This window comes from Podarcis erhardii, assembly GCF_964252035.2.
Source record: "Podarcis erhardii genome assembly, chromosome: 15".
In the NCBI taxonomy this organism is placed as follows: Eukaryota; Metazoa; Chordata; class Lepidosauria; order Squamata; family Lacertidae; genus Podarcis; species Podarcis erhardii.
Window position 1 is genome coordinate 12,658,362 of NC_138505.1, and position 15,956 is coordinate 12,674,317.

Genomic DNA, 15,956 nt, shown 5'->3' on the forward strand with positions numbered 1-15,956 from the left:
CGGAAAGAGAATACCTAACTGGCCCAAGGCCACCAAGTGAATTTAATGGCTGAGCGGGAATTCAAACTGGGTGAAACCCAGATTCAAAGTCCCAATGCTATGGCCACTCTGTCACACTGGCCTCCACGTATGCCAAATTGCTGTTATACTGAAGGACTGTTAGCTGTGAACATTTTAAAACAGCAAACCCATTCAGTGCAAGAACATGCATAGTCACACACAAACACTGAAACTCCTCAAGTGACATGGGGACCAAGGGTGGGGAACTTTGGGCCCAGGTGCCTAATGCGGCCCTCAGAATCTCACTGCCTGGTCCTTGGGACCCTCCCCACACCACTCCCCTTCCCCAGCCACGCCCCCTCTTCCCTGGCCACTTTCATTACTGCCCCTGCTTTGTGTCCTTGGCTGGAGGATTTTAACCTTACAATTCTTTATTAAAGGCCCCTCCCTAGCCTTTTCTTTAGTACTCAGATGCCAAACCCTAGGGCTACACAACCTGTTTTGTGACATCAGAGCAGCTCAGCCAATGGCAGAAAAGAGGGTGTGTATGAGACACAGACACCTCTGTTTGTTCAGCCACACTCTCTCACACACTTCTTTCTAACAGGCCATGGGCATAACAGTCTGCTAAATAATTGACACCCCCCCCCTTCACTGTTTGTACTTGGCGTGGGAATGCATTATAGAAAGGGCAGGAAACAAAAAGAGTTGACAAAGATGCAACAGGCTCATCCCAGAGGCAACAATCCAGTTATTGGGATTTCCCATCTACACACACGTCTCTTTTTTGTCTTTTTTTAAAAAAAGTAAGGTAAATTAGGATGATGAAATCTACCTCTCTCTAACCTGACAGCAATTTTTCAGCATGGGAAAACTGTGCTGTACTGATGCCCAGATGTTGTCGCTGCAGATGAGGTTGATCAGATGTAAACTACTAATGTTATTTTCCCCAGAAGGAATCAGTATCCATCTGCTTTGTGTGTGTGTGTGATGTTGTTCTGCGTAGCTAGAATTTTAGCATTTGGCATCAACACCAAGTCTCCCCACCACCGCACCTGAATATTTTTAAGGGGTATGTGAGCCAAGTGGCCTAGGTTTTCACAGAATGTCCACCACCTGCTGATTTGAGAGAAGGATGGGGAACCTGCGGCCCCAGGTTGCCTACCATGTCTCAGGTCACACCCACACCATACATTTAAAACACATGGCTTTCCCCAAAGAATTCTGAGAACTGAGGTTTAAGAGTGCTGGGAATTTTAGCTCTGTGAAGCATCGACTGCAGTTCCCAGGATTCCATGGGGGAAGCCACTTATTTTAAATACTTGTGAAAGCTCTGCAAATGTATGGTGTGGATCCGCCTTGTTTTTATGAACAGTGGCATAGTGAAGCAGGAAGGGAGTGCAGGCACTTATTTCACAGCAGGGATGATGATGTTGCCTCCTAGGGTTTTATTTGCCAATCAATAAGCTTTTCTCAGAGAGAAACCAACCAAATAAGCCAAGCAGAAGAACAGGTAACTTACATGAGCACGCATGCTAAGAGTTAAACTGACACTTTTTTGGGGGGGGGGGAATGATGACATCAAAATCCTTTTATTATGACCAAAGTGATCCAAAATGGTGGGCAAACTTTTGAGTCCACCAGAACTTATTACCAGGCCAGATATTAAGTTTGAGGCAGGGGAAGCCAACTTTGTATTCAAACTATATAATATCCATATTGGTCAAAAAATCATGTCTGTTGAATAGTTTTAGGGTGCTTCCAGATAAGCTGTTCATTGTGCATTTATCCTTATTTGATTGCAGGGAGGTTAGACAATGTTGGCTATTTGTGGGGGGGGGAGCAGTCTGTGGGGAAGAGAGTTTGTTGTGAGTGGGCTCCCAAATCAACTTTTAATTGTGCAACCAGAATTTTCCAGCATGTGATGGAATATCACCCCAAAATTGTGCTAGCCTGCACGTGACCTTAGAACCATGACAATGAGTGCCTTCATATCAGAATTTAGCACTACAACACTGCTTATGAATCTTGTCGTGATGCTAAGTCTCTGAACAACAGAGCTGGCAACATTTGGGAACTGAACCCCTTGGCAGCTATTATATAGATCTGATCTGGCAGTGCGTGGGACAGGATGGATGGAGCTGGGTGTGTGTAGCGATGCTTCTGAGTAAATTCAGCTTCCATTCACCACATAACCAGAAAAGAAAAGAAAAAGAAAAACAGCCCAATTCCTGGAGGAGTCTTTAATCTGCCTAATAATTCATATCACTGCTAAATCCCTGCCCACAGCCCCCAAGTTCATACACCCTCTTCTTCCCAAACCCCTTGCCTGAAGGAACACATGTTTAAATATTAAAATCGGCTCTTGCGTCTTTAAAGTTTCCATCAGGCTTGAATGCATTCAAAGCAAAGAATATTAGCTAGGCAGAAGAAGTAAGTGTAAACTTGGGATGTTGACTCTTCCTACAAAGCTCTCACTCTCTCTCCTTTTATTAATAGAAAGGGCCAGACCTTACATTGGTATAAAGATCTGCGAAAGAGCCATTTCTTTATTTCTTTTTTTGGTCAACACCACCCAGCATTCCAGCTCCAAAGCTGCAACCGTGTTTTTGCACCGGGGGCAATGCAACACATTTGGTGAAAGGGTTTGAGGAGAAAGATCTGCAACTTCTGCCACATCTACACTATACATTTAAAGCACATGGCTTTCCCCAGAGAATCCTAGGGAATGTAGATCTTCCCTCGCAGACCTACAATTCCCAACACCCTTAACCAAACTATTATTTATTTAAAACATTTACATACCACTTAATTATTCACATTTCTAAGCAGCATACATAAAAGCAATCCACAAAAAATGGGGCGCTCAAACAATACAATTTTACCATAAAACCAAACACTACCTTAAACTGCCTGCTGGAACAAGAAAGTCTTTTGTCATGTGCCTGAAGTTCCGCAAGGAGGGGTGGCCTTTCATTTGGGAGAGAGTTACTCAAGCTTGGGCCCACAGACTGAATGTATGGTTCCCAGGATCCTTTTCAATGTGTGGTGTTGATGTTAATGGGACCAAAGTCATTTCCAAGGACTGATGGGAATCTATCCTAGGGATGGGGAACATGTGCCCTCCAGCTTCTGTTGGACTACTGCTCCCCTCCGCACTGGCCAGTGTGGCCAGTGGTCAGGGATGATGGGACTGGTATGCGAGCAACATCTCAAGGGCCAGAGGTTCCCCCATCCCTGAACTGTGAGCTTATTCCAATAACTCAAAGCTAATTGGAAACAGTAGGGAACCAGGTTATATTGTTTCTAGCAGATGTTAGCTAATGCATACCAAGTGGGAATCTGGGCTTTTGACTCCCTTAGTTTGAGGTACAACTGAGGCTGGTTTAAAGGCTGTGGATCTGGTCCTCTTAACACCAGTGGATCAGCTGTTTCCCAACGTATATCAGCTGGATATCCATTCCTACAGTTCCCAGGATTCTTTGGGGGGAAAGCCATGTACTTCAAATGTATGGTGGCTGTGACCACTGTCTCCAGTGTTTTAAGGTAGACCTCCACCTAGTTGTGATCTGGCTTGACTCCAGTGGATTAAGGCTGATCCTCAACATGCCACGGCTCTGATCCCATTTGTTTCCAAAGAACTACTGCTATTACAACAAATGACAATCAGTTACATTAATTCCAATGGAATGAGGCTGATCAGCAACAAGTTGGGATTTAGCATTGACTCAAGTGGGTAGCGGCTTGGAAATATAGGAAGCTGGCTTGTAATGAATCAGACCATCTAGCTCAGTACTATCTTCAGGATGTGTGGCCCTCCAGATGTTGCTGAACTACAACTCCCATCCTGCCTGCCCATTGACCATGCTTGCTGTGGCTGATGCGAGTTGCAATTCAGCAACATCTGGAGGACCAAAGGTTCCCCACACCTGGTCTGCACTAGCTGGCAGTGGCTCTCTAGGGTTTCAGAAAGAACATTGCCAGTCTGTGATCTTCTGCATGCAAAACAGATGCTCTACCACCAAACTACAGCCCCCCTCTCCTTTATATATTTAGGGACCTGGCTTAGACCATTGGCCCATCTAGTTCAGTATTGTCTACCAGTGTTTCCCAGACTTGGGTCTCCAGCTGTTTTTTGACTACATCTCCCATCATCCCTAGCTAGTACAACCTGTGGTCTGGGATGATGGGAATTATAGTCAGCTGAAGAAACATTGGTAAGCTGACAATTGACTGGCAGCAGCTTTCCAGGGTTACAGGCAGGGGTCTTTCTTCACCCTTCCAGGAGATGCTGGGGCTTAAACCTGGGACCCTCTAAATGCAAAACACATGCTCTACCAGTGAGCTTTAGCAGTTCTCACAGCTTATCCATAGTAAGTGTGGAATCTAACTCTCAACTGCAGTGGATTAAAACAAGTAGGTTTGGGAGCTGGTTTCATCTGCTCAAGATGGTGCAAGACTAACCTACTGCATGTGAGGAATTTGGGCACATTTGTTTTTGGGAGACAGACTATGTAGTAATTGTTGTAATTTTATCGTTACTAGCTGCATTGAGGTCTACTGAGGAAAGCTAGGGTACAAAGGTTTTAAAATAATAGCCAATTACCTTAAGAGAATATTTTTTTCCTCAGAGTAAGCTTGGGGATTTGAACCAGTTTAAAAGGGATCAGTCCACTGGTGGTCATGTATTTTTACAGCTTTCTTACTAATGGGAAGAACAAGCAGGAGGTTAATCAGCAGCCGCAGCTTTCATGCATATGCTAATCGCAAAACTGAAAAACAAATTAGATAATGCCATTGTTTCCCAATAACAGGTAACTTTAATAACAATGGTAATGAATTATTAATTTTATTACTTTTTTCCCATTCAACCCATCCTCCCAGGGATGCATACATAGCCCTTCCTGCCTTTCTTTTATTCTTATAACCCTACAAATTGGTAGGTCTTAAAAATGTGTGAATGGCACAGCGTCATCTAATCAGTCTCATGGATGAGTAAAGATTTGAACTTGAGTTTCCTTGGTCTGCTCAGCTACTGATGACAGCTTGTGTTCCTGTCTGGAGATGCGAGCAGTATTTACATTTGTATCTCACCTTTATTCCAAGGAGTTCGAGGAAGTATATCTCCTCCCCCTAGCTCCCCATTTTGCCCTTACAACAGCCCTGACAATTAGATTAGGCTGAGATATATTGACTGGCCTAAGGTCACAGAGTGGGCCACATTGCTGAGTAGGGATTTGAACCCTCGTCTCCCAGATCCTTGTCCAAGACTCTAGCCACTAAACTACACTGGCAGCCACAGAAGCTCTGCCATACCACTAGACTTTTATACAGTGCCAGGGGACAAGTTGCCTCCATTGCTAACAAACAGCACCATAAAATTATAAAAGCAAGACAAGCTGCTGTCTATACAGTAGCATTTTTGGATTAGTTTTCTATATCTGACCAAAACCCACTGACAGTATTTGACTGGTCAAATGAAGAGGCCTGCCACACCTAATCAAACTCATCATGTCTGTTGTACAAGGCTAGGGAACATGTGGCTCTCCAGATGTTGGTGAGCTCCAGCTCCCATCAGCCTCAGCCAGCATAGTCAAGGCTCAAGGATGTAGGAAACCTATCCAATGACATCCCTGGTTTAGGGGGTGTCTCTAATTCCATCATGCAGTTGAGGATTCCAGCCACATTTTACACCCAAGCTAAGCTGCAACAATATTTTTACTAGAGTTGGGATGTCTCTGGTTATTATATTTGCACCCCATTTGCACATGTGTCAAGGTGCTCAGAACAATTTTTTTTCAAAGATTCACAACAACCCTGTATGGTAGGTTAGACTGAGTGCTAGCAACTTGCTAAGGCCACCAAAATATATTGACAGTTGAACAGGTTTCTCAAATTCAGTCCCAGTATTCAACATTTTACACACACACACACACACCCTTAATAGGAAGAGGAGAGGGGTGTGTGAGTCACTTCCCCCACTGTCTCCATACACTCCACTTGCTTCTGGAGGCCTTTCCAAACTATCCCTATATGTGGGCACGAGTCATGCACAAAATCATGTTGCACAATTAAAGTTGATCTGCCATTCTTGAGTAACACCCCCCCCCCCCAAAAAAAAAACTTATTGTGACAAGAAAATGCACTGGAAAAGGTGAAATTAACACACGCTCAACACATCTAACCTCCATGCAGGAATGCTCAATAAACAACCTCTGCTTCAAACTTCGTGCAAACAAATCAGGATGAATGCTCAATAAATGGGTATTTGGGGAGCAAACCACAATGGAAACATCTCTCCCCTCCCCAAACCCCCTGATGGTCTCTTCTATGAGATGGAGGGGGGGGGGACCCGTGGCCCTCCAAATAGGCTTAAACTCTAGTCAGCGTGGCCAATGGCCAATTCCCATCATACCTGACCATTGGCCAGGCTGGCTGGGGCTGATGGGAGTTGTAGTACAGCAACCCCTGAAGGGCCACAGGTTCTCTCAGCCCTCTGACAAGAAGAGCCCTGCTGCATCCCCCACAGGGTCCATCTCATCCAGCATCTGTTGTTTGTGCTGGTAACCAGCACGGTGTTTCTGCGTAAAACCCGAATACAACGGTCCTCGTCTGCTCTCCTGCATTTAGAAAATGCACACCCGCCCTTTCATTGCACTCACAGCACTCTCGACGGCTTAGAATGGTTTGAGAAATTAAAAAAACAAACATAAACACCGTCGGAACCTTAAAAACCAGGGATGGGCTAGCTCTGGGGGGACCAGTCAGTGTGTGTTGACAGGTCTCTCCTCCATGCGAACCGCTCCGTTGCCGCCTCAGACCTACGGCTTGCCCAGTGTCCAGTTTCCAACGGTGGGCAGCTAGAAGATGCCTTTGTAAAGCGGGGTAGAGGCGGCGGCGGGGAGATTTGGTCCAAGGGCCGATCTCCATCGCCAAGGCTGATCTCCACCAAGCGGGAGACCTCACCCCTACCTACTACACGCAGACACCGAGCCAGCCACGGATCCCTGCTGCCAGGCGCCCCGGGCAATTCAATCCCTGCCTCGCAAACTTTTTCTCCCCCTGCCTCGCCTCGAAGCTACTCACCGCGCCTTGGCATCCCCGGCGACGCTCCTCCTGCCGGCTCCCCTTTTGGCAACGCGTGTTGAGTTTGTATGGCGCGTGTGGATAGCTAGGTCCTGCTTTTCCCCCTTCCCGGTCTGGGGACTGGGGGTGGGGAGAGAGCTTTCTCCAAATCCGGGCGCGCTCGCCTCCCCTTCTGCAACCAAGGCGGCAGCGGAGCGATCTCCAGCGGGCACCTAAAAACCCTCTTCCCGGCATTGCGGTGCCATATTCCGCTGCTGCCGCTGCGCCCGAATCGCGACCCTCCTCTCCTTTATTTGTGCTCGCCCCCCCTTTTTTTTTTTTTGCTTTCACTGCCTCCGCCGCTCCGGATTCATCCCTCTCTGGGGGCCCATTTGAAGCAGCCGTGCTAACGGGAGAGCCGGGAGTGATGGCTGCGTGCAGCTGCGTGTGTGTGTTGTGCAAAAGGCCCGTTGCAGGGAGAGGAGGAGGAGGAGGAAAGAGAGGTTGGAAGGGGGAGGAGGATTTAGGACTAGGAGGCGGTGCTACGAAGCAATTCCTGGCGGGTGGTGGCGAAGGAGAGATTCAGTTGCAAAGACCCCCACCCCAGCCCACCCCACCCCGCGTCTCAATGTTTTACAATCTGATCAGGACCCTCCCCCAAATCACATCTGTCTCCCATCCTTTTCACTAGTTCAGATGCAAATAAACTAACAGACTACATCACTGGGTGGAGGATAGTGTACACGGGTGGAGCTTCACTGGGGGCAAAGGTTAGACTGCCCCTCCCCCACCATCCCTCTCTTCCATTCACAAAAAGCAGCCCCGAGATTTGTGACTGAATTCTACAGGGCATATTCCCTGAGTTAGGGTGTATAACTGGCAGACCCTGAGAGACAAACCTTCCTCCTGTGCAGGTTAACTCCAAAGTAACCCCATCTGAGTGCAGTTGAGACTTACACATCCCAAGTGATGCGTTGTGCAGATTGCAGGACTACAAATCCCCATCCCCATGCCCCTTCCTCAGGAGCTTAGTCCGAAAGGTCACGCTCCTACTCAGAGCCATAACTGGGGGTGGGGGGCTAGCCAGGGTTTTTGTCCGGTGAAGCCTCTAGAGGGGCACAATTGAGGAGGGGAGGCGCCAAACTGGGTCTTCACCTAGATGAAATAAAGCCTAGTTTCGCCCCTGTCCTACCCAAAAGTAGGCTTGTATTTTTTCTGTGAAGCAAGCTTTGTTGAAATCAGAGTCTCTTCCATGTGTAGGATCAGGCCACATGTGTGAAGGACTGGGTTGGCACCTCTACTTCCAAGTAAGCATGCAGCCAGAATCACAGCCTGTTGCGTGTTTCCTTCAAAATAAAGACCTACTGAGCTCAGTGGGGCTTAGTCCTGTGTAGGATTGCAGCCTAATCCTGTGCATTTTTACTCAGAAGTGAGCCACACTCCCTTAGGACTCAGCTATACAGCTGCAAATAAAACGTTTTAAGTGTGCCTTAAGTGCAATATGCAATGTGACATTAGATGGCAATTGTGAGCCTTATGGAAAATTCAATGTATTTTTTTAAAAAAAGCTTTAAAAAAGCATTCTCAGAACGGCTTTTATATGTGAGTAGATTCCACCTTAAATGAAAGGTAATTCTCAAGTAAATGTGTATAGGATTGCAGCCTTAGAGCCCTGAGCTCAGGGGTAAAATTCTAACACAAGAAGAAGAAGATAGCCACCACCCCTACCCTACATCATATAGGAAGCATCCAGCACATTGCATCATGTCATGGCTCTCCACAGACCCTGAAGTGCCCAGGCCAGCAGACAGAAAAAAGAATATGGAAAAAACCTCAGTGGAAATGAACAAAACTCAACTACCACTAGAGCATTCTGAGGACTGCTAAAGTATATTTAATAGGGCATGTTATATACAGTGAACTCTTCTGATTAAGAAATAACTTATTTTTCTAAAGATTTTTTGTTTTCTGCTAACCTAACACAAAAGGTCAAGTTCTAAAGCCCTGAGTTTATTTGTTTATTAAAATTGCTTTTTTTTTAGTTTTCCAAAGGAGCCCAGGGCAGCAAACGCTTCTGTGGTTCTTAAAAAGACCAACAATTTAAAAAAGCATTTTTAAAAAACCTCTTAAAAACAATAAAACCAATTTAGGAACATACATAACCAAATCATGTGCCTGGATAGGCCAGCCAAAACAAACAAGCAGGTATCTAAAAGACTACTGCGCCTTCCCTCTAGGAAAACAGTAGGCTGAATCTGAGATGCCAACCTCAGATTCCATTCATTGAGGAGGTGTTGAAATATCTCTGGGCTTCCATCACAACAGATGGGTGCAGCCTACCTGATTTTAACAGGAGGGGTATAAATGGTGCAACTGGCTGGGAGTCAGAAGAGAGTCTTGTTTTTCTCCCCACCCTTTCCTGGGCAGAATAAGTTGTATGGTTCCATTTTGTCTCAGGGCCCAGACCAAAATACGCAAGTATGGGCACTTTCCTCTGTTGCTCCCCACCCCCAGCAGTGTGATTCAGTCGCATACCCAGCAAATTCATGCAACTAAAGATGTTGTGCTCTTGCATAACAAACCTGCTTCCCCCTAAAATGAGACCTTTCCCCCCAATATGGAAAGTGACAGCGAAATGCTCTGGAAAAAGGTGTAATAATGTTTGCTTGATGTAACCTTGTCTAAAGCTCCCCATAAACAAATCAGAATGAATTCTCAATAAAATACCTGATGTTATCTAACCTCCTTGTAAGCCCCACAAAGAAATCAGGATGAGTGCTCAATAAACAGGTCATCTGGAAGCAACTCATGTACGATCCTTTGCAAAAATAAATAAATATAACTTCCGTAACTGTAAGGTCATAGAGTATGTATGCCATGGTTGAATCACCTCCCCCCCTTTTTTTACTCCCTCCCTTATTTATTGTTTTCAGAAGGGTATGGGTTGGGGAGTTGTTTGGCAAAAACCTCACAGAGTAGGGCTTGTGGATTTAATTAAAGGCCCCCACCTACCCTTTTCTTCAAAATTCCATCATGTGCTTGACCCTGGACCAAAATGACATACCTGCCAACAAGTTTCCTTTCCTTCTTTGTCTGCCTTTCTTATGCTTGGGGAGAGCTAAGGTCCCAGGTTCAATTCCTGGGATCTCCCGGTACGGCTGGGAGAGTCCCCTGGCTGAAACCTTGGAGAGCTGCTGCCAGTCAGTGTGTACAATAATGAGTTAGCCGGACCAATGGTTTCTAACTTGCCATTAGGCAGCTTCCTCTGTAAGGGTCGGGTTCAATCACTGGCACCTCCCCAAAATCCTAGAGAGCTGCTGCCAGTCAGTGTAGACAATACTAGATGAAACAATGGTCTGACTTGGTATAAAACACCTTCCTATGTTCCTATGTTCACTTAAGCGCTAGCTTTCTATAAGCAAAGAACTTCTGGCGTGGGGGAGATCAGCCAAATCTGCAAACCTACGTGATGGTACCATGCAATTTACTTAGAAATAAAATTAAAAATATTTCAGTTGGCACTGATGGCAGATTTAGGTTTCCTTCCTCGAATATCCAGCTTTCGTTTAAAAAGTGGGGAGAAATCTGTAACCCTTTTTCCTTGCAGAGATGCAAGGAAATGTATGCAGGCAGCATTCCACCCAATTGTTCAGCAAGGAGCATGCTGCCTCTTGCCTTTCCAGCACTCCTGGAGGGATGACACTTAAAAAACAAACCCATTTAAGTTGTTCAATGAATGTAACAGGGCGGCTGGGTCTGTCCAGGTCTGAGCACTCTTGGGCTGAATCAGCCATCTGTCAGACCCGTGGGCTGTGCCACAGAGCACGGGAATGAGCTCCAGACAAATGAGCCCCGAGCCCGGCTGGGTGGGTGGCACCTCACAGCCCCTGGCAGAGTCTGAAAGGAGCTAGTCATTTTCTTAATTCCCTGGCAACGAGGGCGGGGGGGGGGGGAGAAGTATTACAATATACTTTTTCTTTAATTAAAACATGTTCGTTTGGTACACCAAAGTGCCTTAAGTGAGATGAATAAACACGTCAGAGAAAGCACACAGCTTTGGCCCTTGGGGATGGCACCAATGGCATCTTCAGCTCCCTGATTTTGCCGTACGCTCCCCTTGCGGCTGGGCAAGTCCCTGGATTATCCCTACATCTGCCCTCTGTGGTGTCTTCTTGGCAGACAGGACCTGAGTCTCACACGTTAGCTACGTATGCCTCTGCCAACAGGGCCCTCCCTGACTTCACCAAAATGAAAGGGAGGGGTTTTGTCTGAGTCCTCCTGCTGTGTATGCATGTGTTTCAAAGCTCAAATTAAATCCATTATTTATAGACAAATATAAGAGCTAGAGATTGAATCGCCGTACATGTTGGCTTTTCCTGCTCAGTGCCTAGAGATGTTGGGAAATGCGAGCTAATAGTAATTGGGTGTACAATGTGTGTGGCCTCATCCTAGGCATATTCGGAGGCAAAGCCCCACTAGAGCTGGTGTTCTGCTCTCAGCTAAAGGTGTGCATGGTTACAGCAGCTCAAGCTGATTCATCACTTAGATGAACTGATTAAAAACATTTTGGTAAATTAGAAAAAAGATGCCTCTGATTAATCAAGACAGATTTCTTTTTAAAATGGTTAATTATTTTCAATACACACTTATAAGGAAAAGCATGTGGTTAGTGACATCTTAGAAGAGGCATTTCTCCTTTTCTAGCACGGGAGAGAACACCTTTTCTAAGATGGTGCCTATCACATTGTACTCATTAGCTAAAAGCAGAGTTCCTCCTCCCCTTTCTATTGTTTTATCAGTTTACAAATTTATGTAGATTTATTTGACCAAGGTTGCTTGCTTCCAGATGACCAGTTTATTGAGCATTCATTCTGATCTGTTTGCATAGAGCTCAGACAACATTGTGGCAAACAACGGTTATCCCACACTTACCAGTATGTTTTCCCATCACTTTACCTGTAGCAAAAAGTCTAATGTTGGGTAGGAAGTGAGTTTGTTGCAAAAGAGCACCTTGTGTTTGGCTTCCGTCTGTCTCTAGAAACAAAGAAGTGTCCCCCTGAAGGTGAAGCCAAACTGCTGGAGAATGACAGCTCCCCTCCCCTAACATCCCATACACCAAACCAATGTTGATTGTGCAACCTAAATTGTCCAGTATGTGTTGAATCCCACCCAGAAATAGTAACAGTCTGGGGACACCCCAAAATTCACATGATTAAGAGAGAGCACTTGCTTTAGTTAACATAGTATTCACAGATAGCATCTAAAATGTTTCTTATTACAACAATTCTGTATTGTTATCTCCAAATTAAAGATTTGGGTGGGGAGTGGGGAGGCTGAGAAATGATAGTTTCTCCTAAAGCACCTGTGGAACAGGAACCAAAACCCCGTGACCTAATGTGGGTTGCAGCAGTAGCAATGTTCTGCCTCCCCCAAGCATGCTGCCTCCAACAGTGTAGGTCGAGCATAATCATTATGGTTAGCCACCATTGATATCTTTCTCCTCCATGAATTTGTCTAATCCTCTTTAGACCATCCAAGTTGAGGCCATCACTGCCTCTTGTGGGAGCAAATTCCATAGTTTAACTATATGCCATGAGAACAGTGTGTGTGTGTGTGTGTGTGTGTGTGTGTGTCTGTCTTTAAACAGGCATGCCGGCAGCCCAAGTTCTGTCTTCTGCACAGGAGCAGGATGTCAGGTGGGGATATGAAGCAATGCTTAAATCACTGTTGGGCTCTTCATGAAATCCACAAGCCCCAACCCTGATTCTCCCCAACTGTAGCCAAATGCATGGACCTTTGAGCTAAAATCTGCAGCTAAGGGGGCCAGGTCCCCTTTGTAATTCAGGCACTAATTTGGAGTCTAGAGGCTGGGCAGCTAAAGCCCAATTTGCTACAGACCTTTCTTTGGAGTGGAGATTCTCCCTCCTCCCTCTGTGACACTTCGCACCACCCTCCCCCCAAAACACACACACTGAAGTAGTTAAGAAGCATAATTCCCCCCCTGGCAGAGGTGCCAAGCCTCCATTAAGTTAATATCTATGGAACTGTTTGAAGTAAATAATAAGTTTTTCTTCCTTTCTCTTTTTGGGTTGCCCCTTTCATCTTTCCAGAGCAGGCCGGATGGCAGACCATAATTACCCTCACTGCGGCTTGCTCGGGGCTTTTATGCTGCAGTTGTTATTAAAAGGGCCAATGGCTCTGGGGAGCAAAGGAGGCTTGTGCTGAGTCTTTCTTTAATCCAGAAACTCAGGTGCCCCTTCATCCCCCTCCAGGGTAGCCATACTTAGCCCTTGTCAAACTGACAGACGGGAGCAGACCTTGCTGGCTGAGGAGCTGAGGCTGACGTATGGCAGTTTCTGTCTTGAGCTGCTTTGTGCAGGATGCACATCTGGAAGAGAAGCTGACCCAGGTATGCCTTCAGCTGCTTTGTTCTGCTCTTCTTCTTCCCCTTAGAAAACAAAAAAGGGAAGAGAAGAGCAAGGTTCTAGGCCTCATAAGTCCACACACTGCTGGAAAATGTGCAAATAGGTTTGTTCTTTTAAATGTAAGACAGTCTGTCTTACTCCATCAACCGCAGGCTTGCAAGCAAAACAGACTTGTTCAGTGCACAGAATGGAAAACTTGACTTACAGCACAGATCACCTATGTGGTACACCCCTGGGGATTCCCAGTACCCACAAAACCTCTGAGCTCTTGCAATTCACCACCTACTTGGTGATGAGGTAGTGAGAGTGGCTACCTTTTTTCTCCCTTGAGAAGGACACAGAGTTGAAAGAGGAAGTTGGAAGTCTGATCCTCCCAACCCCACTTCCTCTTTTAGCTCTGTGTGCTTTTCAAGGTTTATATTAAATCTGCTGGCTCTGACTTTTATCCAGATACCTTGGAAAAGCAACGTTTTGACATGTACCTCTGAGGGAGTAGGGAAGTTGATCCCCAGGGGAGAAGTGGCTAAAAAAGGTGGCACTCCCCAGCACTTCCTCAAGAATAATGTTCATGGGCCTAAAAAGGATGACAGGCTCTAACTTACAGTAATTTGAAACATGTTTCACTGTTCACGATGTGTACGTTTTTCCTACTGCTGCCTCTGGGTTAAACAAGTTTGGTAGGTTATTGTATTGTTTCAAAAACCCTGCAGGCCCTGTTTGAGCAGAAGCATCAAAAGAATTACAGTGGTACCTCGGGATGTGAACAGGGTCCGTTCTGGAGCCCCGTTCGCATTCCGAACGGAACGTAAGACGTGACAGCGCGTCTGCGTGTGCGCGGATCGCATTTCGCCGCTTTCGCGCATGCGGATGACGTCATTTTGAGTGTCTGCACATGTGCGAGCGGCGAAACCCGGAAGTAGCATGCTCCGTTACTTCCGGGTTGCCGCGGAGCACAACCCGAACACGCTCAACCTGAAGCACATTCAACTTGAGGTATGACTGTATCTCCACATTTGTGTGAGAAGTGATGTCTCTGTCATACCACCTTCGACCCTTTTAAAAACTATTGTTGGTCTCCATCTCTATCCTAAGAGTGCAATTCTGTCCATACTCCCCACCAAGTAAGTATGGATGAGATTGTGGTTTTAGGATGGAGGTGGAGATCAACAAGCCCCATTGAACACAGGAAGGCTCACTTTTACTCAGTGCACAGGATTGGGCTCAACATCATAATATGCTTTAGTATGCAAGGCTTGTATCTTCCTGCTCTAGTGCATTTATTTAAAAAAACAACCCACAAGAACCCACACTTGTGAGTTTGGATAACAAGTCATGTAATGTGGAAAACTGCCATGTTTCATTTGATTGATAGTCTCTGTAAAGGTAGCTATTTAGTTCTGCTCCCTAAATTCAGGTTTACATAGAATTTCAAGTGTTTGGCAGGAACCAGAAGTTGATGGAGGGGAACCAGAGGAAGGCCTGGAAATTGAGCTTAATTCCCTCTCTCCAGTCTCCCTCTGTCTACTCATTCCTTCACTGAAAGCCTTAAAAAACAAATAAATCCTGTTTTAATTTTGCAATATAATTGCAAACAAAACCAACCAACCAACCAACCAACCAACCAACCAACCAACCAACCAACCAGTAAAAAGAAAATAAAAGCATAAAGATTATGAGTTCATTACATACCTGGTGTGAAATCTTACTCCAATAACATAAAAAAACAAATAAATCAGTTTTGTAGACTGACCGTCTCATATTTCAAATAACCAGGGCATCTTACATTCTCTTTCTTTTCTATTATTTTAAGGAAAGTTATATCCCTTCTGAGAGATGGGAAGCAGCAATTTTCAGAAGAGACCTGAAGTTTTGTACCCTGGCCCTCAAAACCTGGGCTTACACTTCCTTTTGTCCCACTGCTTTCCCCCAAGGAAAGCCACTCTTTAGCGCTGAATTGGAGCAAACGGCAATATCTGTAGATTGATGTTTGCTCTGATTTAGCAATATTACCTGGGAAAGGAGCAGGCCAAGGGGAAAACCACTCAGACCTGTGCTTCCTAGGCATGGGACAAGCAGAAGTGTGGATGAGCATCCTATCTGGATTCTGAGCCAGATTCCGCCTCCTATCTTCCTTAGTTCTTCTCTATGCTCATAACAGCTACTAAACGGCTTCGGCCCAGTATAGCTGAAGGAGCATCTCCACCCCCATCATCCAGCCCGGACACCAAGGTCCAGCTCCGAGGGCCTTCTGGCGGTTCCCTCACTGTGAGAAGTGAGGCTATAGGGAACCAGGCAGAGAGCCTTCTCGGTTGTGGAGCCCACCCTGTGCAATGCCCTCCCATCAGATGTCAAGGAAATAAACAACTATCTGACTTTTAGAAGACATCTGAAGGCAGACCTGTTCAGGGAAGTTTTTAATGTCTGATGTTTTACTATTTTTTTATGTTCTGTAAGTTGCCCAGATGG

The 15,956-nt window shown here is 45.7% G+C and overlaps 2 protein-coding genes across 6 annotated transcripts in view; one reads left to right on the forward strand and one right to left on the reverse strand.

Moving 5' to 3' along the window:
* The window catches only part of MACROD1 (mono-ADP ribosylhydrolase 1), a 311,747-nt gene that overhangs the window by 62,741 nt on the left and 233,050 nt on the right, over positions 1 to 15,956 (forward strand). The gene's annotated exons all lie outside the window — the stretch shown is intronic.
* The window catches only part of FLRT1 (fibronectin leucine rich transmembrane protein 1), a 159,555-nt gene that overhangs the window by 18,045 nt on the left and 125,554 nt on the right, over positions 1 to 15,956 (reverse strand). The window contains exon 1 of one of the 3 annotated variants that reach the window (XM_081842932.1): positions 7,087 to 7,551. The exons of the other annotated variants lie outside the window; for them this stretch is intronic. The gene's annotated coding sequence lies outside the window, so the exon portion shown is untranslated. Of the gene's footprint in view, positions 1 to 7,086; positions 7,552 to 15,956 lie in introns of those variants that run through there. 3 annotated transcript variants of the gene reach the window in all.